Source organism: Lissotriton helveticus, chromosome 5_1, assembly GCF_964261635.1.
Source record: "Lissotriton helveticus chromosome 5_1, aLisHel1.1, whole genome shotgun sequence".
NCBI classification, from domain to species: Eukaryota; Metazoa; Chordata; class Amphibia; order Caudata; family Salamandridae; genus Lissotriton; species Lissotriton helveticus.
Genome location: NC_136065.1, coordinates 2,060,360,164 through 2,060,388,035, shown reverse-complemented (window position 1 = coordinate 2,060,388,035; position 27,872 = coordinate 2,060,360,164). Strand labels below are relative to the sequence as shown.

The window sequence follows — 27,872 nt, the reverse complement described above, 5'->3', positions numbered from 1 at the left end:
CATTGCACTTTATTTAAGCTGTTTGTATTGATGTTATTGCAGACTGCCCAGAACTATAATAATCGCAAACGTATGAGTAGTTTTATATCTGGTGTCCGCTTTCATATTGCTATATTGTTTTATTTGGTTCTTTTGTGGCTGCATGTTCAGCCGAATAAAGTTGATTCGACTTTGGCTTTGACTAGTGAGCTGCAAGTGTCTTAAAATATTTTTTGGGGGAATCCCTTTTACAACCAGATGGAACACCCGTCCGCAAACAGTTAAACATGAGTCATTTTAAGCAAAGATGTGTCACAATATTGAAAACACCCATCACTATCCCTGAATATTCGATGTAAACACATTTAGAATATGGACCAGTGTTCCTGTGCACTGTGAGTGACCTGGCCAAAGAGGGCATGAAAGACCTGAAACTGGATCATAAATTGAAAGCTGCTTCGAACAGGGGCCCCAAAAATACATTTGGACCGATGCCACCAAAATCCTTAAGATGTCCCTGTAAGTCCCAGATGTATCATAAAGACCAAAAAAGGAAATAACTAACAGGAGAGAAACATTGAAGAGAGTTTCTAAAGGACAGTTAAGAGGAAGTCATTTTTAGTGACTAGGAAGGTTATTCCACAATTTAGGGCCCAGGAAGCACAGAGAATAGGCAACCATGCTGAAAAATTTGACACAAGGAACTCAGAAAAGGTATCAAGAGCTACAGTACAATATTCCAGCAGGAAGATGCCCTGGCAAGCAATACTAAAAGGAAGATTTCTCAGTTTGACAGAAAAGCCTATGCATAATGCAAAGAGGTTTAACGGGCACATGCTGTTTAACAGGGAGCCAATGAATCTTAATGCAAGAGTCAGTGACATGATCAAACTTAAAAAGGCTGCAGGTTAGTCGAACTGCCAGATTTCGGATTCTTCAGAGTTTTACCAGTGAGGAGTCCTGCAGACCTAAAAATAGAATGCTGCTTTCTACTCTGAACAGATGAGAAGCAGATACCACTGGAGCATGTGACTGAGGAGACAGGACAGGAAGAATCTATTTCAAGTGTTTAAGAGGTGAAAGCAAGTGATCCCTTCATTAAAACAAGCATTGGAAATGCAATAGGTCTCGGATTTATTTGAGTTAGAGCTAATGGCATTGTAAATGGCAATGTCTTTTAGCCATGTGTTATGGAGTGTATGCATGTGGTGTGTAATGGAATTATGTGGTATGGATTGAAATTGTTCACCCTGCACACTCACTACTCTGCACTCACTGCTCTGCACTCACTGCTCTGCACTCACTACTCTGCACTCACTACTCTGCACTCACTACTCTGCACTTACTACTCTGCACTCAGTACTCACTACTCTGCACTCACTACTCTGCACTCAGTACTCTGCACTCAGTACTCACTACTCTGCACTCACTACTCTGCACTCACTACTCTGCACTCACTACTCTGCACTCACTACTCACTACTCTGCACTCACTACTCTGCACTCACTACTCTGCACTCACTACTCTGCACTCACTACTCACTACTCTGCACTCAGTACTCACTACTCTGCACTCACTGCTCTGCACTCACTACTCTGCACTCACTACTCTGCACTCACTACTCTGCACTCACTACTCTGCACTCACTACTCTGAACTCACTACTCACTACTCTGCACTCACTACTCTGCACTCACTACTCTGCACTCACTACTCACTACTCTGCACTCACTACTCTGCACTCACTACTCACTACTCTGCACTCACTACTGTGCACTCACTACTCACTACTCTGCACTCACTACTCTGCACTGCACTCACTGCTCACTACTCTGCACTCACTACTCTGCACTCACTACTCTGCACTCACTACTCACTACTCTGCACTCACTACTCACTACTCTGCACTCACTACTCACTACTCTGCACTCACTACTCACTATTCTGCACTCACTACTCACTACTCTGCACTCACTACTCTGCACTCACTACTCACTATTCTGCACTCACTACTCACTACTCTGCACTCACTACTCACTACTCTGCACTCACTACTCTGCACTCACTACTCACTACTGTGCACTCACTACTCACTACTGTGCACTCACTACTCACTACTCTGCACTCACTACTCTGCACTCACTACTCACTACTCTGCACTCACTACTCTGCACTCACTACTCTGCACTCACTACTCTGCACTCACTACTCTGCACTCACTACTCACTACTCTGCACTCACTACTCACTACTCTGCACTCACTACTCTGCACTCACTACTCACTACTCTGCACTCACTACTCACTACTCACTACTCACTACTGTGCACTCACTACTCTGCACTCACTACTCACTAATCTGCACTCACTACTCACTAATCTGCACTCACTACTCACTACTGTGCACTCACTACTGTGCACTAACTACTCACTACTCTGCACTCACTACTCTGCACTCACTACTCACTACTCTGCACTCACTACTCACTACTCTGCACTCACTACTCACTACTCTGCACTCTCTACTCACTACTCTGCACTCACTACTGTGCACTCACAACTCTGCACTCACTACTCACTACTCTGCACTCACTACTGTGCACTCACAACTCTGCACTCACTACTCACTACTCTGCACTCACTACTCTGCACTCACTACTCACTACTCTGCACTCACTACTCACTACTCTACACTCACTACTCACTACTGTGCACTCACTACTCACTACTGTGCACTCACTACTCACTACTCTGCACTCACTACTCACTAATCTGCACTCTCTACTCACTACTGTGCACTCACTACTGTGCACTAACTACTCACTACTCTGCACTCACTACTCTGCACTCACTACTCACTACTCTGCACTCACTACTCTGCACTCACTACTCACTACTCTGCACTCACTACTCACTACTCTGCACTCACTACTCACTACTCTGCACTCACTACTGTGCACTCACTACTCTGCACTCACTACTCACTACTCTGCACTCACTACTCTGCACTCACGATTCTGCACTCACTACTCACTACTCTGCACTCACTACTCTGCACTCACTACTCACTACTGTGCACTCACTACTGTGCACTCACTACTCTGCACTCACTACTCAGCACTCACTACTCACTACTCTGCACTCACTACTCACTACTCTGCACTCACTACTCACTACTCTGCACTCACTACTCTGCACTCACTACTCTGCACTCACTACTCTGCACTCACTACTCACTACTCTGCACTCACTACTCACTACTCTGCACTCACTACTCACTACTCTGCACTCACTACTGTGCACTCACTATTCACTACTCTGCACTCACTACTCACTACTCTGCACTCACTACTCACTACTCTGCACTCACTACTCACTACTCTGCACTCACTACTCTGCACTCACTACTCAGCACTCACTACTCTGCACTCACTACTCTGCACTCACTACTCTGCACTCACTACTCACAATTCTGCACTCAGTACTCACTACTCTGCACTCACTACTCACTACTCTGCACTCACTACTCACTACTCTGCACTCACTACTCTGCACTCACTACTCTGCACTCACTACTCTGCACTCACTACTCACTACTCTGCACTCACTACTCTGCACTCACTACTCTGCACTCACTACTCACAATTCTGCACTCAGTACTCACTACTCTGCACTCACTACTCACTACTCTGTACTCACTACTCACTACTCTGCACTCACTACTCACTACTCTGCACTCACTACTCACTACTCTGCACTCACTACTCACTATTCTGCACTCACTACTCTGCACTCACTACTCACTACTCTGCACTCACTACTCTGCACTCACTACTCACTACTCTGCACTCACTACTCTGCACTCACTACTCTGCACTCACTACTCACTACTCTGCACTCACTACTCTGCACTCACTACTCTGCACTCACTACTCTGCACTCACTACTCACTACTCTGCCCTCACTACTCACTACTCTGCACTCACTACTCACTACTGTGCACTCACTACTCTGCACTCACTACTCACTACTCTGCACTCACTACTCACTACTCTGCACTCACTACTCTGCACTCACTACTCAGCACTCACTACTCAGCACTCACTACTCACTACTCTGCACTCACTACTCACTACTCTGCACTCACTACTCACTACTCTGCACTCACTACTCACTACTCTGCACTCACTACTCACTACTCTGCACTCACCACTCACTACTCTGCACTCACTACTCACTACTGTGCACTCACGATTCTGCACTCACTACTCACTATTCTGCACTCTGCACTCACTACTCTGCACTCACTACTCTGCACTCACTACTCTGCACTCACTACTCTGCACTCACTACTCACTACTCTGCACTCACTACTCACTACTCTGCACTCACTACTCTGCACTCACTACTCACTACTCTGCACTCACTACTCTGCACTCACTACTCACTACTCTGCACTCACTACTCTGCATTCACTACTCTGCACTCACTACTCACTACTCTGCACTCACTACTCACTACTCTGCACTCACTACTCTGCACTCACTACTCTGCACTCACTACTCTGCACTCACTACTCACTACTCTGCACTCACTACTCTGCACTCACTACTCTGCACTCACTACTCACAATTCTGCACTCAGTACTCACTACTCTGCACTCACTACTCACTACTCTGTACTCACTACTCACTACTCTGCACTCACTACTCACTACTCTGCACTCACTACTCACTACTCTGCACTCACTACTCACTATTCTGCACTCACTACTCTGCACTCACTACTCACTACTCTGCACTCACTACTCTGCACTCACTACTCACTACTCTGCACTCACTACTCTGCACTCACTACTCTGCACTCACTACTCACTACTCTGCACTCACTACTCTGCACTCACTACTCTGCACTCACTACTCTGCACTCACTACTCACTACTCTGCCCTCACTACTCACTACTCTGCACTCACTACTCACTACTGTGCACTCACTACTCTGCACTCACTACTCACTACTCTGCACTCACTACTCACTACTCTGCACTCACTACTCTGCACTCACTACTCAGCACTCACTACTCAGCACTCACTACTCACTACTCTGCACTCACTACTCACTACTCTGCACTCACTACTCACTACTCTGCACTCACTACTCACTACTCTGCACTCACTACTCACTACTCTGCACTCACCACTCACTACTCTGCACTCACTACTCACTACTGTGCACTCACGATTCTGCACTCACTACTCACTATTCTGCACTCTGCACTCACTACTCTGCACTCACTACTCTGCACTCACTACTCTGCACTCACTACTCTGCACTCACTACTCACTACTCTGCACTCACTACTCACTACTCTGCACTCACTACTCTGCACTCACTACTCACTACTCTGCACTCACTACTCTGCACTCACTACTCACTACTCTGCACTCACTACTCTGCATTCACTACTCTGCACTCACTACTCACTACTCTGCACTCACTACTCACTACTCTGCACTCACTACTCTGCACTCACTACTCACTACTCTGCACTCACTACTCACTACTCTGCACTCACTACTCTGCACTCACTACTCTGCATTCACTACTCACTACTCTGCACTCACTACTCACTACTCTGCACTCACTACTCACTACTCTGCACTCACTACTCTCTACTCTGCACTCACTACTCTGCACTCACTACCCACTACTGTGCACTCACTACTCACTACTCTGCACTCACTACTCACTACGCTGCACTCACTACTCACTACTTTGCACTCACTACTCACTACTCTGCACTCACTACTCACTACTCTGCACTCACTACTCACTACTCTGCACTCACTACTCTGCACTCACTACTCACTACTCTGCACTCACTACTCTGCACTCACTACTCTGCACTCACTACTCTGCACTCACTACTCACTACTCTGCACTCACTACTCTGCACTCACTACTCTGCACTCACTACTCTGCACTCACTACTCTGCACTCACTACTCTGCACTCACTACTCTGCACTCACTACTCACTACTCTGCACTCACTACTCTGCACTCACTACTCACTACTCTGCACTCACTACTCTGCACTCACTACTCTGCACTCACTACTCTGCACTCACTACTCACTACTCTGCACTCACTACTCTGCACTCACTACTCTGCACTCACTACTCTGCACTCACTACTCTGCACTCACTACTCTGCACTCACTACTCACTACTCTGCACTCACTACTCACTACTGTGCACTCACTACTCACTACTCTGCACTCACTACTCACTACTGTGCACTCACTACTCACTACTCTGCACTCACTACTCACTACTTTGCACTCACTACTGTGCACTCACTACTCACTACTCTGCACTCACTACTCACTACTTTGCACTCACTACTGTGCACTCACTACTCACTACTCTGCACTCACTACTCACTACTCTGCACTCACTACTCTGCACTCACTACTCTGCACTCACTACTCACTACTCTGCACTCACTACTCTCTACTCTGCACTCACTACTCTGCACTCACTACCCACTACTCTGCACTCACTACTCTGCACTCACTACTCTGCACTCACTACTCACTACTCTGCACTCACTACTCACTACTGTGCACTCACTACTCACTACTCTGCACTCACTACTCACTACTGTGCACTCACTACTCACTACTCTGCACTCACTACTCACTACTTTGCACTCACTACTGTGCACTCACTACTCACTACTCTGCACTCACTACTCACTACTTTGCACTCACTACTGTGCACTCACTACTCACTACTCTGCACTCACTACTCACTACTCTGCACTCACTACTCTGCACTCACTACTCTGCACTCACTACTCACTACTCTGCACTCACTACTCACTACTCACTACTCTGCACTCACTACTCTGCACTCACTACTCACTACTCTGCACTCACTACTGTGCACTCACTACTCACTACTCTGCACTCACTACTGTGCACTCACTACTCACTACTCTGCACTCACTACACACTACTCTGCACTCACTACTCACTACTCTGCACTCACTACTCACTACTCTGCACTCACTACTCACTACTCTGCACTCACTACTCACTACTGTGCAATCACTACTGTGCACTCACTACTCTGCACTCACTACTCTGCACTCACTACTCTGCACTCACTACTCTGCACTTACTACTCTGCACTCAGTACTCTGCACTCAGTACTCACTACTCTGCACTCACTACTCTGCACTCAGTACTCTGCACTCAGTACTCACTACTCTGCACTCACTACTCTGCACTCACTACTCTGCACTCAGTACTCACTACTCTGCACTCACTACTCTGCACTCACTACTCTGCACTCACTACTCTGCACTCACTACTCTGCACTCACTACTCACTACTCTGCACTCAGTACTCACTACTCTGCACTCACTGCTCTGCACTCACTGCTCTGCACTCACTACTCTGCACTCACTACTTTGCACTCACTACTCTGCACTCACTACTCTGCACTCACTACTCTGCACTCACTACTCTGCACTCACTACTCTGCACTCACTACTCTGCACTCACTACTCACTACTCTGCACTCACTACTCTGCACTCACTACTCTGCACTCACTACTCTGCACTCACTACTCACTACTCTGCACTCACTACTCTGCACTCACTACTCACTACTCTGCACTCACTACTCTGCACTCACTACTCTGCACTCAGTACTCACTACTCTGCACTCACTACTCTGCACTCACTACTCTGCACTCACTACTCTGCACTCACTACTCTGCACTCACTACTCACTACTCTGCACTCAGTACTCACTACTCTGCACTCACTGCTCTGCACTCACTGCTCTGCACTCACTACTCTGCACTCACTACTCTGCACTCACTACTCTGCACTCACTACTCTGCACTCACTACTCTGCACTCACTACTCTGCACTCACTACTCACTACTCTGCACTCACTACTCTGCACTCACTACTCTGCACTCACTACTCTGCACTCACTACTCACTACTCTGCACTCACTACTCTGCACTCACTACTCACTACTCTACACTCACTACTGTGCACTCACTACTCACTACTCTGCACTCACTACTCACTGCACTCACTGCTCACTACTCTGCACTCACTACTCTGCACTCACTACTCTGCACTCACTACTCACTACTCTGCACTCACTACTCACTACTCTGCACTCACTACTCACTACTCTGCACTCACTACTCAGCACTCACTACTCAGCACTCACTACTCACTACTCTGCACTCACTACTCACTATTCTGCACTCACTACTCACTACTCTGCACTCACTACTCTGCACTCACTACTCACTATTCTGCACTCACTACTCACTACTCTGCACTCACTACTCACTACTCTGCACTCACTACTCTGCACTCACTACTCACTACTGTGCACTCACTACTCACTACTGTGCACTCACTACTCACTACTCTGCACTCACTACTCTGCACTCACTACTCACTACTCTGCACTCACTACTCTGCACTCACTACTCTGCACTCACTACTCTGCACTCACTACTCACTACTCTGCACTCACTACTCACTACTCTGCACTCACTACTCTGCACTCACTACTCACTACTCTGCACTCACTACTCACTACTCACTACTCTGCACTCACTACTCACTACTGTGCACTCACTACTCTGCACTCACTACTCACTAATCTGCACTCACTACTCACTAATCTGCACTCACTACTCACTACTGTGCACTCACTACTGTGCACTAACTACTCACTACTCTGCACTCACTACTCTGCACTCACTACTCACTACTCTGCACTCACTACTCACTACTCTGCACTCACTACTCACTACTCTGCACTCTCTACTCACTACTCTGCACTCACTACTGTGCACTCACAACTCTGCACTCACTACTCACTACTCTGCACTCACTACTCTGCACTCACGATTCTGCACTCACTACTCACTACTCTGCACTCACTACTCTGCACTCACTACTCACTACTCTGCACTCACTACTCACTACTCTGCACTCACTACTCACTACTGTGCACTCACTACTCACTATTGTGTACTCACTACTCACTACTCTGCACTCACTACTCACTAATCTGCACTCTCTACTCACTACTGTGCACTCACTACTGTGCACTAACTACTCACTACTCTGCACTCACTACTCTGCACTCACTACTCACTACTCTGCACTCACTACTCACTACTCTGCACTCACTACTCACTACTCTGCACTCACTACTCACTACTCTGCACTCACTACTCACTACTCTGCACTCACTACTGTGCACTCACTACTCTGCACTCACTACTCACTACTCTGCACTCACTACTCTGCACTCACGATTCTGCACTCACTACTCACTACTCTGCACTCACTACTCTGCACTCACTACTCACTACTGTGCACTCACTACTGTGCACTCACTACTCTGCACTCACTACTCACCACTCACTACTCACTACTCTGCACTCACTACTCACTACTCTGCACTCACTTCTCACTACTCTGCACTCACTACTCTGCACTCACTACTCTGCACTCACTACTCTGCACTCACTACTCTGCACTCACTACTCTGCACTCACTACTCACTACTCTGCACTCACTACTCACTACTCTGCACTCACTACTCACTACTCTGCACTCACTACTGTGCACTCACTATTCACTACTCTGCACTCACTACTCACTACTCTGCACTCACTACTCACTACTCTGCACTCACTACTCTGCACTCACTACTCAGCACTCACTACTCTGCACTCACTACTCTGCACTCACTACTCTGCACTCACTACTCTGCACTCACTACTCACAATTCTGCACTCAGTACTCACTACTCTGCACTCATTACTCACTACTCTGCACTCACTACTCACTACTCTGCACTCACTACTCACTATTCTGCACTCACTACTCTGCACTCACTACTCACTACTCTGCACTCACTACTCTGCACTCACTACTCACTACTCTGCACTCACTACTCTGCACTCACTACTCTGCACTCACTACTCACTACTCTGCACTCACTACTCTGCACTCACTACTCTGCACTCACTACTCTGCACTCACTACTCACTACTCTGCCCTCACTACTCACTACTCTGCACTCACTACTCACTACTGTGCACTCACTACTCTGCACTCACTACTCACTACTCTGCACTCACTACTCACTACTCTGCACTCACTACTCTGCACTCACTACTCAGCACTCACTACTCTGCACTCACTACTCACTACTCTGCACTCACTACTCACTACTCTGCACTCACTACTCACTACTCTGCACTCACTACTCACTACTCTGCACTCACTACTCACTACTCTGCACTCACCACTCACTACTCTGCACTCACTACTCACTACTGTGCACTCACGATTCTGCACTCACTACTCACTATTCTGCACTCTGCACTCACTACTCTGCACTCACTACTCTGCACTCACTACTCTGCACTCACTACTCACTACTCTGCACTCACGACTCACTACTCTGCACTCACTACTCACTACTCTGCACTCACTACTCTGCACTCACTACTCACTACTCTGCACTCACTACTCTGCACTCACTACTCTGCACTCACTACTCTGCACTCACTACTCACTACTCTGCACTCACTACTCACTACTCTGCACTCACTACTCTGCACTCACTACTCTGCACTCACTACTCACTACTCTGCACTCACTACTCACTACTCTGCACTCACTACTCTGCACTCACTACTCTGCATTCACTACTCACTACTCTGCACTCACTACTCACTACTCTGCACTCACTACTCACTACTCTGCACTCACTACTCTGCACTCACTACTCTGCACTCACTACTCTGCACTCACTACCCACTACTGTGCACTCATTACTCACTACTCTGCACTCACTACTCACTACTCTGCACTCACTACTCACTACTTTGCACTCACTACTCACTACTCTGCACTCACTACTCACTACTCTGCACTCACTACTCACTACTCTGCACTCACTACTCTGCACTCACTACTCACTACTCTGCACTCACTACTCTGCACTCACTACTCTGCACTCACTACTCTGCACTCACTACTCACTACTCTGCACTCACTACTCTGCACTCACTACTCTGCACTCACTACTCTGCACTCACTACTCACTACTCTGCACTCACTACTCTGCACTCACTACTCTGCACTCACTACTCACTACTCTGCACTCACTACTCACTACTGTGCACTCACTACTCACTACTCTGCACTCACTACTGTGCACTCACTACTCACTACTCTGCACTCACTACTCACTACTTTGCACTCACTACTGTGCACTCACTACTCACTACTCTGCACTCACTACTCACTACTTTGCACTCACTACTGTGCACTCACTACTCACGACTCTGCACTCACTACTCACTACTCTGCACTCACTACTCTGCACTCACTACTCACTACTCTGCACTCACTACTCACTACTCACTACTCTGCACTCACTACTCTGCACTCACTACTCACTACTCTGCACTCACTACTGTGCACTCACTACTCACTACTCTGCACTCACTACTGTGCACTCACTACTCACTACTCTGCACTCACTACACACTACTCTGCACTCACTACTCACTACTCTGCACTCACTACTCACTACTCTGCACTCACTACTCACTACTGTGCAATCACTACTGTGCACTCACTACTCTGCACTCACTACTCTGCACTCACTACTCACTACTGTGCACTCACTACTCACTACTGTGCACTCACTACTCACTACTCTGCACTCACTACTCTGCACTCACAACTCTGCACTCACTACTCACTACTCTGCACTCACTACTCACTACTCTGCACTCACTACTCACTACTCTGCACTCACTACTCTGCATGGCAGTGGTGGTGTCCGTGTGTGCATGGCAGTGGTGGTGTCTGTGTGTGCTTGGCAGTGGTGGTGTGCGTGTGTGCATGGCAGTGGTGGTGTCTGTGTGTGCATGGCAGTGGTGGTGTACGTGTGCATGGAACCTACTTGCAATCAGACGTGTTGGTTGTCACCAGAATGCCTCGTTACTGCTGCCGGTAATGCTGCTGGATGCTAGGACGTGAAGAGCACACCACTCACTTGAGTCGGGTCCAGCAACTTTTTGAATATCCGACCTCACTTCCTTCCAGAGGAGGACGCGAGGTCACAGCCACGACACACATAACCACTGCCCGGGTCTCCATACTATTAGGCAGTGTTCATCTTTCTTTTCCCGCTCGCCAGCAGTTAAGTCACCCGTGTTTCAGCTCAGTTTGATTCTGGTGGTTGAGTGACACCGCGGGAGCATTTCTTCATCGCTCCAGCGGTACTTAGTAATCGTCTCGGGCGGCATCAATGCTGTAGCGGCTGGGAGCCGTCAGAGGGCGCACTAACAGCGCGTGTGCCCCTCGTCTCGTTGCAACGCGAGGGAAGCGCTATTGTCTGTTTTCCAATACTGCCAAACGTGCGTCTGTACAGGGGTCTGTACTACTATTTAAACAGCCTGACGCCCGCTGTTATGCTGGTCAGTAACCTTTGTTTAAAGTTCCCCTTGCATCATCAAGTAGAGCGACCCTCCCGTTGTGACCTAGAGCCCATTCTCCCGCCCATAGCTTTATTGGCTGTTTTGTCGGGCCATGCCCAGGCTAGTGACACCCAGTACAACCAGGGTGAGTCAGCCCCAGAGCATCAGCCCGAATATAGCACGCTTTAAATCCTAGACTGTTCCAGTCAACAAACCAAAGAGTCTTAGGCATGATAAAGGTATTAATAGTTGTATATATTTCAACCCTGAGGCTTGTTATACCTTGTTGTGCCCTCACCCCCCCCAGCCCCCTGATCCCCCCCCCCCCCCGAACCGCATTCCTGAGCCTTATGCCAAGGACATGACATCCACGCCACGAGGGTGCGGTATTTCAATTAATGCAGCCAGCAGGGGTAAAAAGAGTAAATATTGTAGCACGAAGCAGCAGCGCCACGGGAGCAGCAGAGCCGGCGCTCAGGCGTCACTCTTCTTCACCAGGAGTCGGGAGACATCCAGAACAACAGTCAGTGAGGTAATAAATAGCATGTGAATAAATGTGACATGCAGTAGACACGTAGACCCGGCCCTGATAGGTAAGTGCCGGTGCTAAGCACCAGAAAGCACCGGCACAATTAGCAAAGCAACCCGCTTCTCCCTACGTACCGGCGACCTTAGGCCTGCTGCCTCAGCTGCGGGGGGGCGCGCGCAGCCGTGAACGGCGGCTGCGCGCGAGCACTGGCACGCAATCTGAGAGGCAGGGACGGCACGCGACTGGGGCAAGCCGGTGTGTCCTGTTGAAAGAGGGTGCCCCTCCTTAGTCGCTCAGTGACTTGTTGGGGGCCTGTAGACGACTGTGCACCTGCCCATCCTTGTGCAAGACAGTCTGTCCAGTGCTCACCCTCATTTGGCAAACGTCACCATGGAGCGCAAAGACACGCCGAGACGAGGTAGGAAGGGGGGGGGGGGGTCTCTGTGTGTGCGTGCGCATGCGCTGCGGCGACGGGGGGGGCGAGGGGGGGATGTTCTGTATGTGTGTGAGTGTGTGTATGTGCGGCGAGGGGGGGGGTCTGTATGTGTGTGCGTGCGTGTGAGTCTGCTTCCAAGGAGCCATGGGAGACAGGAGGCGCGCGCGACCTGATCCCAGTTCCAAGGTTGCGCGTGCACCCCACTTGTCTGTCTCCCTTGACTCCTTGAAAGCCAGAATGATTGCAATAGAGTCTCGGAACGACAGATTGCTTTGCAATCTGTCCGCAGTTCCGAGTCCTAAAAACGGAGTGACTATTATAGTTTTCTATTATATGGAAACCAAATATAAAGACAGGGAAAGGTTAACAATCAAAATAATTAGTGGGCCAATGACCAAATCAATTGAAATAAGGAATCTGGACATAAATCCTCAGGATAATCCAATTTCATTATCTTAAACAAAGCTGTAATCCTATCAAAATAAGTATAAGTAAAAACTGATAAGTAGGAGGGGCCAGTGGGTAAAGATATGAATTGGGAATCTAGAGGCCTAGATTGCAGGTTCTTAATATTTGAGTAAATGAGATGTATTCCCCCCCCAAAAAAAAGAATTTGTCACAGAAACTTTGAGAACGTTGAACCAGAGCAGTGCACCCGGTCCTGAAAATTATGAAAACTACTTACATGGTTATGAAGAATTTCCTACTTACGTTTTTTGTAATAAGTGAGTAATAGTTCTTTATAAGCCAGAAGATCAGCTTCCCCGAGAGAAGGTCGCCACTTACCCTCGCCTTGTCTGAGAGACTGGGAGTGCAAGGTTTTTCAAGGGGCCAGAGAGCCACTGGTTAAACACTTTGATTATCTGACGTTTCCTGGCTTGAAAAGTAGGGGTGTGAGAAATTTGCCTTCACATAATAATGCAAAGTTTCAGCAAAATTATGTGAAGTACAAACCTGCCTTTATGTGCTATATTTTAGTGGGAAATGAGTCCCTGTATTTATTTTTGACATCAGAACACATTTCGTGCTAAAAAATAGTGCAAAATAAAAAAAGCATCGCAGACAACAGTGTTCTATTACTCCATGCTTTTATGGTGAATGGCGTGTTTGCGGTAAAATATTACTTTGAATGGCGCTGGATTATGGAAAGTGGCATAATGGCGTAATTTGAGGGATTTATAGTAAAAAACGTAACGCAAAATACATGAAACTTCAATCAATCAATCAATCAATCAATCAGGTCATTTGTAAAGCGCACTACTCACCCGTAGGGTCTCAAGGCGCTGGGAGGGGGGGGGGTGCCGCTACTGCTCGAACAGCCAGCTACTGCTCGAACAGCCAGCATTATACCAGTATAACTTAAATTTCACCCAGGCCTACTTAAAAGGAAGTTCATGGTTTAGAACTTCTTGAAGGAAGGAATTAAAACGTGTTAATGCCTCCGAGACAGAAATAAAATATAAGCCAGTTTCAGTAAAACGACTTTAATTTCTCTGTGGCTTTAGACATGGTTCACCACTAGCTGCTATGGAGTCGCCTGTCGGCCGTGGGAATAACCGATGTAGCTCTTCAGTGGTTTAGGAGATTTCTTTCCGACAAGGTGTGCCAAGTGGTTTTTAGGCCACTATATTTCAGAAACGAGAACAAAAGCATACAGTTTTCTGCAAGGCCTGGTGCTCTGTCCATCATTATTTAACTTGTATATGGTACCTCTGGCTTCTTCGATTCAAAGTTTTCGGTTCATATTATTTCTTTAGCGGAATATATGCAGATTATATTCATGATTTATGGAAAATGGGTACAGTGCGCCAATTCCTTATGTGACTGTCTTCAAGCTGTTCATCCCTGGATGTGTACTTATCAGTTGAAGCATAAAGACAAACAAAAACTGTTATTTGTCTGCTAGCCAGCTCCCCATCACTCTGGGATGATCCTGTTTGGCCATCTTGTCTAAGTAAAAAAAACTGTGTGAACAATCTAGGAGTGAAATTTGATTCTTAGCTGCCACTCTCCAAGCAAATTAACTCAATGGTCAGTTTGTACATTTTTCAAATTCTGATGCTCAGGAGGATTAATAATTCACTTTCTTTCTCCCAAAAGATACACATCCTATTGCTTTCATCACAGCACAACTAGACTACTGTAACACAATTTACTTGGAGCTACCTACTAAGTAACCAAAGAAGCTTCAATTGGTTGAAAACTCAGTGAAGCACTCAACTAAATCTCTGTTGCCATGGCATTCCTATATATAGCCTTATAGCCCGCTGTAGTGGGCTATACCGGCTATTAAAGGACCAAGCCGAGGGCGAGGGACTTTACCAAGAGGGCAGAATGTTCTAACAAATAAAACAAAGGCCTCTCGGAGCTCAAAGGGATTTAAATCCTCTCGAGCTCCGAGAGGTCTTTGTAAAACATTGGAATGTTGCTCTGCGGTTCGTTACCGGGCCGTAGAAGCAGGGAGCACTCCATTGCCTTCAATGGAGCTCCCAACATTCCAGTGTTCCAATTTGGCTTCAAGTGAAGAAATGTCTTTTGTTCAAATCACTCTGTCGGGTACATAAGGTCCTTTTCAATTCTAAACTCCTCACCTTTAAGCGAACATTTTGATTACTACAGACCTCAGCGTTGTCTTCTCTCTGTCCATCGTACAACTATCGGGGGCCATTCTTTCTCTGCGGATATAGCAAAATATTGGAATGTCTTACCACTATCCAAAAGTTCTCAAAAATCGAAGACGTGTTTTTTCCGTCTGTCTGAGCTCCATTTTAGGTTTTGTTTAACTGGGTTGTTACCCTGGTTGGTTTTGCAGCACAAAGATACCTTCTGGTGAAAGTTTTGCTTCAAAAGAAACCAAAATAAATAAATACCATGTCCAATTGAGCATTCACGGAAAGTGCAGAATCAAACACAAGTACAAGATTTTATACTTCTTTAGCATGGAGATCCTAGTTAATCCAGCCAACCACAACTTTTCCGCACATAGCACATCAGTATTTCATTTATTGAAACATTTAACTTTTGGTGATTCCACGGCATCCATTGATCTGTGGATCTCCAGGCATCTTAGGGATTTCAATTTGATAATGATCTGTGTGTCATCCTCTAAGCAGCAGTTTGCAAGTTCAAATCTGTTAATAAGGTCTGGTAGTGGTTTCATGTATATATGGAAAGGTAGAGGTGAGAGGACTGGTGCTTGTGAAACTCCTGTTTTAATACTTTTAGGAGCTGTTGTTTAGGTGTGATGAAATCCAAGTCAGAATAACACCAACCATGCAGACTTTGAGTCTTAGAATTGAATTAATGTACGATGACGCACTGTGTCAAAAGCGGCTGAAAGATCCACTGAATTGTAATGCAGCTACACCATTTCTTGCCAATGTTTTTCACTTTATCCCACAATATGACTTTAATCCCTCTTCAAGGGCAGAAACCTGTTTGCAAGTCTGAAAGTACTTTTTTTCTTCTATGAAATTCAAGAATTGAAGAAATTCTGCTCTCTCCAGCAGACTGAGTTATTCATAATATGTCTGGCTGGGATGGCCAGTAGAGTTGATTGAAGAATCTTTCTATAAATGAGTACATGGCGGGGGTCTGATGGGCGCCATCTGTGTTTTTGGTTTTTACCGGGTTCTCTACATCTGATGGTGTCATTTCTTGAAAAGATTAAACAGATGGTGATTGCTTTTCAGCTTGTTTTTGGCAGTATAATTGGGGTTTAGTTGTTTTTCTTGATTATTAGATGTGAATCCAGCGTGTCAACTTTTATTAAATAATGTGTTGCTAGTTTACTGCAGGCGTCTTGCCATGGTGGGGTGGAGATGTGACCGCTTTCCTAATTGTGAAATTGTGATAGAATACTAAGAAGTTCTAACCTGGCAATGGGCATTGCCAATCCTGTTTGAGCAGTGGACTCTTTTGGCCTTTTTTTAATATATGATTTGTACAAACTGTTGTGCCTGTGTGGACATGTTTTGTCTTGAGGGTTCTTGGAAATGTATCATCTCTGTTGAAATGTGACCTTTTACTTTTTTCTTAACTCTTCATTCAGCCAAGAAGCTTTTTTTCGCCTTGCTTCGAACTTATTTTTTTAGTGTGCCAAACGTTGTGGTCATCCATTCATAACGTTTCATAGCTGAGTTTATTGTATGTTGTGTGTGTTTTTGGTTAGGCGAGGTTCCAACTGCTGCATGTTTAATTTGTTTTATGGTCTGTAAGTTGTTTTGGGGTGGGGTGGATTCAGCTGATGTTTTATTTGGGTTCTTGAGTGAGAAGATAACCGGTCCATGTGAGCGGCAAATTTTGTTGAATAGCGGTTAACTGTGGGTTGGAGGAGATGACATCCTATGGTTGACTTGCTATGTTGGTTGATCCGCAGCCATTCTGTTCAACTCTGACACCTTGGCGTATCGCTGAGGCATACTTGGTTTATCGAACCAGATGTTTAGGTCACCGAGTATACGTACATTAGTAAGTCTGGTTACCAGACCCGATCATGCGTCGTAGAAAGCATCTGTAAAGGCTCTGTTGTTGGGTTGGAGTCTGAAGAGAAAGATATAGGTAAAAGTGGGAATGGGTTCCCAACTGGTAATAAGGGCTTCAGAACCCTATATAGTTACCTATACCTTTTGTTGGCTGTTATGGTATCCTTAAAGTCAGTAACCAGCCCACCTCTTCTCTTTGCTTGTCATTTCTGAGTAATGTCTTGATATCCTATTCTGAGTAATGTCTTGATGTCCTGTTCGCCTCCATTTAGCACGAGCTTCTCTAGCTCAACTTACCAATCCTGCTCACTCCTCTGGTTGACTTGTCTGCAAGCGCTGGGACGCCCTGTTGCTGGGGCAACCATGCGCTATACAAACATACTTAACATAACATAACATAACATCCACATGGTGTCACTTCATGAAGGCCTAGAGTCCTATCTTTTCCCAACCAGGTTTCTGTGATGAATAGTATCTCACGTTCTGTGTCCGTCTGTAGACCCGTGTGAGTTTTTGCTCACGAGACACCGGTTCATCAGCAAATCATTTAGATGGAGTAACTTTCTTTGGTGGAAGAGATGGTTTGTGTCTGGGTTGGTGTCATCCACTGAGCATTGTTCTTCATGGGGAAGCTCCCGCCGAAAAGTTTTAAAAAAAATTGAGTAAACTAGTCTATGTTTTAGCAAAAAAGTCCCCACAGAGCCCTTTCTCTGTGCAGTGCCACACATGGATCATGAGTACAGTGCTCATATGTGCTGCCCCTGTTTCATGCACGGACCCTGCCTCTGCCATGCTAACAAGTGCCTTGTATTAGCAGATGGGTACCCATAAGCATGGGGGTACAAGGTGCATGGAGACCGGGGAGTGATGCTTTTGTGGCTGTAAAGGGATTATGAGACAGGGCCACCATCCCTCCTCGAAGCACTCTATTCTCTGCTTTTTCACTCCTTCCCTTCCTCTATACCTCTCTACCGGTATCCACTACTACTCACTCGTTCATTACACTCTTTTCCAACTCCCTCTACATCCCTCTCCTTACTTCTCCTCCCTTAATTTTCCCTGCCCAGTATTCACGCTGTCTCACCCAGTGCCTCATGGTTTCCCTTTATCGGCCCTTCTTTCTGTCCTCATTCTTTAGATACTTCAAGCTCTCCCATACCAGCAGTGCCTTCAACTTTATGATGCAAAACTCAGAAACGCAAGAATGAAAACAAAAAACGGTGGCATATACACCCCTCGCACCAGATCCGACACCGAGTCAGATCCTTGACTCTCCCTCCCTTCTTTCTGAGCATCAACACATATCCTCTCACCCTTGCAGATTGCTCGTCATTTTACACATCTCCGATCCCTCTATTGCTTTCTAAATCTCAATATAATCTTTCCTTATCCAAATTCCTCTTCTCCCATTTCTGTAGAGGGTTCAAATGGCCCCATGTGAGGTGGAAAAACCACCTTGGAGAGGAGCCTGAGTAGGATGCCCCCCCGAACACCAAACCAAACTGAAGTTGCACAATCTGGTGCAGTGCTTAACCCCTTCGACGCTCATGACGAGCTGGGCTCGTCATGCAGTAGCCTCCCAGCACGCTCATGACGAGCCCAGCTCGTCATGAATAATGGGTTTTTGTAAATCCCAGCGCAGCAGCAGAATATGATGAGCTTCCAAGTGGTTAATTAGAGCTGGTGGTTTCCGGTGCTCGGCACCGGCACTTAATTGTCAACACCGGCACTTATGATAATCTACCACATGGTGGCGATGTTTATGTAATTTAGAGATGAGCACAACAACAGTTGTTTATTAATAGAATACACATTAAAAATGACTAATATCTGCCTCCCAAGCCATTCCTTTAGCTTTGGGCTCTTGAATAGTCCTTTCTGACACATTTGTAGGAGTGCGATAAGTAGTTGTGTAGGTGCTTTCATTAGCAGCGATGGGAGGGGATATGGGTGATCAAGCTGCAGTGGTCTCCAGACGAGGGCCCTGGCAGTCATTTTTTTTCTCACAAATTAAGCACTGAATTCTACCCAAGAAAAGTCCACTGCTTGTAGTAGACCTGTCACTTGCTCTTTTACAGTTTGCAGAGACAGCTCAGAGCAGCCAATGCAGGCCAAGGTGATTTTCATCTGTGCCTTCATCTGCAGCTGATGTGGGCTTGTTTGACCTGCCCCCTGGGTCTGTAACTACGGGCAATGACATTCAGAGACATGTAATCATGCTGCTGCTGTAATACCTTGGGGAGAAGCTCTGCAGTTTTTTTTGGCAGATTACAAAGTGTTCTGGAGCGTGCGCTCTCTCCCCTTGGAAATGGCACACATTCCAGGTCAGCAGTGAAGGCAACTCGTGCCCATAAACGAGAGGAACAGATTTAACTCACTCCCTTGCAGGCGCAGCCGTTTATCCTTGTAGATCGGATAAAGCGAATACCATTACATTGTGTCACCAATACCGGTTATCAGCGCTTAGAGGTAATTGAGATTATCGAGTGTGTTATATCATTTAAAATTGTTAAAATCAGAGTATTTTTGCTTTGAAATTAAAGCGAAGGGAGGAAAAAGGCTGCTATATCTCAAGTTAGGAGAGGGACCACTCCTGACACAATCCTTATTGGGGGCAAGCAGAGCTCACTACTGCTACAGTCTTTGGTTTATCCGCACACTTTAAATGAAATAAAAAGTTCAAAAATATGAAAAATACATAAATGACTAAATAAAGCATGACAGAGTGTTCATAAAGCGGCCAGATTGATTTTATTCACGCCCAAGCACATTAGTGCCACTTTATAGAGTTTGTCAGTGAAGCGCTACTTTTGTTTTCTTGTCTTGCTTTAAATAACATTGTGTGCCCCGGTTGGGGAAGCGCATCAATCCTGGAGGTACAACAATGCCTTATTGATGGGTGAATTGGAAAACAAAATGTGTACCGCTGCTCTGTGTTCGCGGATGTGGTCTTTTTAAACCATACTGCTAAAAACAGACAGAAAAACAATTATTTTCTTGTCTGTATTTATATTTATTTTTAAATGTGGATAAAACCAGAAATAGGGTGCTTTTTGAGTGATTATAATTACACTTTGCCATGACTGCCGTGCCAATAACTGTGTGGATTGATAGGTAAGGGGGGTTAAAAAAAAAATAGGAAATTTAGTAAAGAGGCTTAAACAGCAGTAGATATGCACAAGGCTGATACTGAAATGTGCATATTTTCATAAAGTGCATTGATTTATCTTCTGCGGTTGTTTATATCACTGAAACCTGGGAGGCGTTCAAGCATGACTGCATATTTATTGGCTCAAAAATAAATGTGGAACTATACTAGTTTCAGCTTTATTTTTCTCACAAAACCCATAATAAATATAGATAAATACAAATAAAGTTGCCAAAAAATAACTATGGATAAATACAGACGGAAATGTCAAAAAAATAAATACCATAAAACCGGGAGCCCTAAATATAAGCAATGAACATTGAAATAGGTCCCTTCCGGGCCCTGCAGTCATGCAGTCATGTCCTTAACTTTTCAGGCAAAAGCACTCACTAATTTTTGGCAGGTCCACCCCTGAACTTTTTGCCTTTCAATGTGACCTGATACTAGTAGTTTGTGGCCTCTGCGCACTTTAGCACTGTGGCCCGGTGTAAAGTGCGTGCGCTCTCTGAGTGCATGTGGTGAGATTGGCCTGCCCTCCCATAGGAATGCATGGGGGATATGTGTGTCGATGGTAATTCCTGGTATGAGAGGAGTGCAGGGGTGAGTTTGGTATGTGCGAACTCGTGAGAATAAATGCTGCGCAATGATGTGCGCAGATTTATTGTGACTAGTGGAGAAGTGCCCCTTTTAGAAGTTGGCATTTCTGTGTGCAGTGTGTCTGCCTGCCTGATGTGAATTGCAGGTCTGGCTTATGATTGACAGGGGCTGGCTGGTGTGGTTGGCTCCAGTAGCCAGGATGGGTGTCCCCGGTGGTGAATAGGGAGATCTGCTTGTAGATGGAAGGGAGGATTTGCACCTGGGACCTGAATAGGGCTGTGCCTTCCCTCCACAATGCTGGCTCCACCTCCTGTGGAGCGTCTGATGTCCCTGGCCTGTCCTGTGAATAGGAGAGGGGAGCTGAGCAAAACAAAGTGCTCCAGAACCAGTTGTATCTGTTTCTCTCCTTGCCCTACAGTTGTAGACGAAGGAAAATGGTGTATTAAAGAAGGGGGTGTGACCCCATGTAAAATATTTTCTTTTGGATCCTGACAGAGGGGGGCTTGTGGCTGGTGAGGTCCAGGAGGGACCGCCATGGGGGTTGCCTCCTGTGTGCTGGCCCCTGGGCCCTACATTACCCCCTTGATGCCTCCAGGACTGCTGGGACCTGTTGCTCTTTATTTTTGCTTTTGACAACGCTTGTTATAGCCATCCAGCGCCTGAGGAGCGCTTTATTCTGCTTTTAAACTTGCCCAGCTGAGGGAGAGTGTGGGCTTTGCAGCGCCGAGCTGCCTCTCGCCTGGAGGGAATCCCCAGGGTAGGGATTCCCACGAAATTACAGGGGCTTCATGGGTGCCCACCCCACATGGCTGCTCTGTTTCAGAATTGCGGGTGCCTATCCCGCTTATGGTGCTATCTTTACAGCGGGTGCCCACACGCATCTACATTTATTTTTGAGGAAGCCTACCCCTCTTGCCGCCGAGAGAATCACTGCCGCGGCCCTCGAGGAAAACCAGAAGTCAGGCAGGCCCGCCCGTGACGTGGGCGGGGCCTGCAACCAAGCCGGAAGAGGCCGGCATGAGTGTGTGGCGCAGGGCTCTCATGATCGAGGGAGAGCCCCGCGTCGTACAGACCGTGAAGATGGCTCCAACGTGGGGCACAGTTATTTCCAGGGCCAGTGAGAGCCCATGCCTCATTTGATTATTTACAGCTGCGCAGCAATTAGTGCCAGCTGCACCGCTTAGGCCCTCATGTTATGGTTCTCAGCTGCCCAGGAAGTAGTGCATATCGCCATGTCTGAACTGGGGTGGCTGAGTGAACTAAAGAATGGTGATGGATTAAACCCAGATCAGTTGACTGGGGGTGAGTGTTTGATTTGTTCAAACGCTCAGTCCATCATCCCCTTTTGTATCGCAGGAAGTAGTGGGCAGCTGCTACGTTAAGGCCTGCGCAGATTGCGCACCCTTCACTTTCGCTGCATTGGCAGCGCGCCCTGACTTTGTGGACATAGGTCATTTGAGCCCCCCCCCTATGTGGGATGGCCAGTTGGCCAGGGGGATTGTTAGATTTATAGGGCGACAGGCCCTAATGTTATTTATGTGCTGAATGGGATTTTGGTGCTAGGAAATATACTGTGTGTAGTATGTTTTACGCACCCTGTGTTATACCTCTAAACTGTGGTTTATGATTATGAGATTGTTTTGCATATTATGGTTTATGCTAGTGAGATTATGTTTCACTGTGTGAGTTGTGCCCCTAATGTGAGTTACGCTTAGGCGGTTAGGGTCTAAAGTGTTTAGACATGTGAGGTTGGCACAAAATGTAATTCGTGCCTGATGTGATACTGGGCATAATGTAGTTTATGTCACAGGCTGATGCTAAGTACAGTGGCTAGCAGTTTTTACTGGTTGTATGTTTATGATCTAGTTTACTTTTACTAAGTTCACTTTGTGATGGTTCTGACAGTGGTCCATGTGGCCCTGTCAGGTGTATATAATCCCTTGTAAATATTGCCCAGTGCCAGTTGGCACAATGTACATTATGTGTTTACTATTTTAATGTGTTTGAGAATACAAAGGCTATTTTTTATATAACCTTGTGTGGAGTTCCTTTTGTAGTGTGCCTGGGATGTTGTTGCTGTTGTGTGCGTGCGCAAATGCTTTACACATGGCCTCCGGGATACGCCTGACTGCTCGTGCCAAGCTACCAAGGGGGTGAGCAGGGGTTATCTTTGGCTTGTAACTCCCAAGCCCTGACTAGAGTGGTGGTCTCTGACTGGCTTTGGCGCAAGCCTCCACCAACCAGTGATCCAATTTCTAACACTCATATTAAATACACCTTAAATAATCATGTGTATCAATTGATTGAATTAAATAACATAATTAGCTATAACTGGCCAGTGAAATGACAAACAATACTAAAAAGTGGGATGTTTTGCGTGTTCTGGCCACACCTCTGACTCCGCCCACTGATCCAACCCTCAGGTTATTCCCGCCCTCTGATTCTCTGCCCACAGTTCCCCTACTATTTTTTCCCCACTTAGACCACTGATCCTCTGACACTACACTTTGAAAGCAGACCCTCCCCGCCCTGCCTGCTCGTGCTAGCCGCACATGCCTGCACTAGGGCTAGTGGTGCGCCTTGCATCATGATTTTTTTTTTAATCGTTTTTATATAGATTGAACTTGGCCCAAAGAAAGGCATTAGAGAGCTTTACATTAGCACCAGGTTACATTGCACAAGGTCAGACCTTTCCTTTTGAGATACAATTAGATTAAGTGATTTGCCCAGAATCTCAGGATGTTGAGCCAATGCTGGGACGTGAACCTGGTTCCCCAGTTCCAAAGTTGGCAGCTCCTCTCCCACCTCCTCCTTCCTTCCATATTTCCTTCTGTTTACCCTTCCTTTACTCCTTCCCCATCCACCCATTTTTCTTTCTACCTACTTTTTCTTTCCTATCTTTCTGGTCCACTACCTCTCATTGTCGCTCTCGCAAATGACAATCACGGGATCATAAAATAACTAAAGACTGAACACATGCTAGGAAGGTGCGAAGACTGGGAAATACCAATAACTTATTAGCGGGAGCATAGCAAATTTCTTAAATACAAGGACACAATTAAAGTTGCCCTTCACAATTATTTTTCTAACCCTAACATATTTTCACAAAAAATACATATTACTCAAATAGGGGTGTGCCTATTACTTTGTGTCCAGTGCATTTCAACATGTGTTACAAGCATATTATAGTTAACATCTGAGCGCCCCTTCTCTCTTTGTGGACTATAATCCCCTACAGACACATCCGCCTTTGAGTTTAGGTGGGTGTACAGACCGTGGGGCAACCACTTGCATCCTATATGTCACTTATCACATTTGTAGGTCTCCAGACTGAAGTCTGGGCCCGAATAGACACTGTTTCCTGTTCTCGTCTTCAGCCCCCTCCATCATGTGGGCTACTCCGGCTCTGCCCCTAAACATTCCTTAACCGCTTGCGTGCTCGTGACGGAACCGTTCCGTCACGAGCCTCGGGTGGGCTGTGCTGGTGACGGAACAGCTCCGTCACGGCCCGCTCGTCGCGCCTGCGCGGCGCAAATTCCGCGCCTGCGCTGAGCGTTCTATTTGACGGGCGGGGCCGTGACGGAACCGTTCCGTCATAAGCACAGCTCAGCCGAGGGCCATGACGGAGCGGTTCCGTCACGAGTACGCGAGCGCCGCACGCACCCTCTGCCCCCTTAGCACTGCGGCGGAATAGCCACCGCAGCTAAGGGGTTAAACACTGCTAAGTTGGTCCCTATGCTGTATTGCTATGCTAACCTCATAGAGGTCAATGTACTTCTGTTAACTCCTATGTAACCTCCATATAATGCAATGCAACAGGAGAGACCTCTACTTTTCCTAGCCCTCGCACAGAGCAATGGTCAGAGAGACAGACACAGAAAATATGAGGCGGCGAAGCCCCTATTCCCACAATAAGTAGCCACCACTACCAACCGAGGTTAATGAATACCAAGGTTACCTAGTCCTGCTTCCATCTGATGCCCCTTTCTTTCACCAACCTACACTTCCTGTCTCTTTATCACATAAATACTTTGGGTAACTAGTCTTAATTCCACCTTGTGCCTCTTTCTTCCACCCCCTACACTTTCGGTCTCATTACCTCATGAATACCAAGGTTGTGTAGTTTTGATTCCACCTCTTGCCTCTTTCTTCTCCCCCTACATTTCCTGTCTCTTTAATGAATACCATCAAGTCTTCTTGAAGCCTTTCACCAGGGCACAAGTCGTAAAAAAAGAAGTGGGGGGACGCTGTCACCGGAGTGACGTCACGTCAGGAAGTGACGTCACGAAAGGTGCCGAGCGCCTCGTCCCAGAGAGGCTAAAGAGTGAAGTCCAGCTGTTTGGCAGGGGGGACGGCGTCCCCCCGGTAAAATAAGTGGGGGGACGCCGTCCACCGGCGTGGTACCCCGACTCGAGCCCTGCCTTTCACCATGTGTCTCTTTCTTCCACCCCGTACACTTCCTGACTCTTCATCTCATGAGTACCATTGGTGACTGGCGTTGATTCCAACACATGCCTCTTTCTTCCACCCCTGCACTTCCTGTCTCTCTATTTCATAAATCCCCTGGGTGACTCCTGTTTCTTTTTTCTCACCTTGCATTCTGTGTCTCTTTATCTAATGAATACGGTGACGGGTCTTCCCAAGTCCACCTCGAGTCTCTTCCTTCCACCACTGCACTTCCTGTCTCTTTCCCTCACTCTTGCAGTTTCTTTTTCATCACTGCTTTCTCCCTTGAGTTTCCTACACTTCTCTTCTGTTCTCACCCTTCCACTCCCTTGCTCTAGTTCAAAGTCTGAAGATGAAAAGTGTCGCTCGCGCACTGAGACCTTGCTTTTGAACATTGAAAAAAACACACGGAGGCGCTTCCCACGCGGCGCTGCGCGGCGGCCGGTCAGCCGAGTGTACTTTCCTCGACAGTGCTGCCACCTTGTGGACAGAAGCGCTCTCGCGGAAAAGTCCCTTTCAAAGAGGGTCGGTGGCGGCAGCGCGGGCGGGCACTCAACTAAAACTGAGGCCCCGTCGCCCGAGGCTGCATTCTGTTCTAGAGCCTTCTGAGAGCCGGGAAGGGTTCCAGGCACTTCGTTTTTGGGTGGTCTGCTCTGTCAGTTTTATTGCCAAGATGCCTTTCGCAGTTGTATACACTATAAAAAAGATAAAAGCATAACGTAACACAATGATGGCGATATTTTTAAAATAGCATTATAACATGATAAGCTAGTTTATCCTCCACCTGGAAATATATAGAGGGTCTAAACACAAGAGACGGCTGAGTGTGCCTGTCTGTGATAGGATGAGCACATGTTAAGAGACAGAAGTGTATATGGAATTCAGGGAGAGAAGAGAGCATACAAGCGAAAGCTGTATATGTCTCACGCAAGAGACAACCGTGTGTGTCCCTGCGAGGGGGAAGGAGGCCCTTGCTGTAAGAGACGGCTGTGGAGCTCTAAGGGGAGAGAATGTGGCCTAACGGCTAGAGCGGTCGACCTCGGAGCTGGGGAAACAGGTTCGAGTCTCGGCAGGGACACTCAACATTCTGTGATTCTGGGCAAATCATAACAAAATGAATGTGTCCTTGTGTAATGTAACTGGTGCTCCTGTAAAGCGCTCCAACACCTTTGGGTCAAGTTCGTGCTACATAAAACTCCACCAATTTTTTTTTTTTTAAAGTGACAGCCCTACAGGTCTCATTCTCACACAAGAGACAGCTGCCTATGCCCCTGTGAGGGAGAGGAGGCCCTGTGTATCTCTAAGCCGGAGACAGCTGTATATGTCTCATTCAAGAGACAGCTGTGCATGCCAGTCTGTGATAGGATGTGCCCAACATTAAGAGACAGCTGTGTACATTAAAGTCAGAGAGAGAAGTGATGGAGGGACTCATAACAAGTGACAACAGTACATGTCTCATCTAGAGAAAACTGATTAAGAGATAATCACACAAGAGGCAGATATACATGTCAGTGTCAGGAAGAGGAGTCCTCGTAGTGAGAGACGGATGTATATCAAAGTCAGAGAGAGGAGAGATGGGGGTCTCAAGCAAGAGACAGCTGCATATGTCAGTGTTATGGAGAGGATGGCCTTGCTATAGGAGACAGCTCTTTAGATCTGAATGTTTCATATAAGGGTCAGCACACATACACAGATATGTAT

At 46.7% G+C, this 27,872-nt stretch overlaps 1 protein-coding gene across 2 annotated transcripts in view; it reads right to left on the bottom strand.

The window, feature by feature from the left end:
- LOC144756287 (regulator of G-protein signaling 3-like) overlaps positions 1-27,872 on the bottom strand; it is a 456,864-nt gene that overhangs the window by 71,549 nt on the left and 357,443 nt on the right. The window lies entirely within an intron of this gene.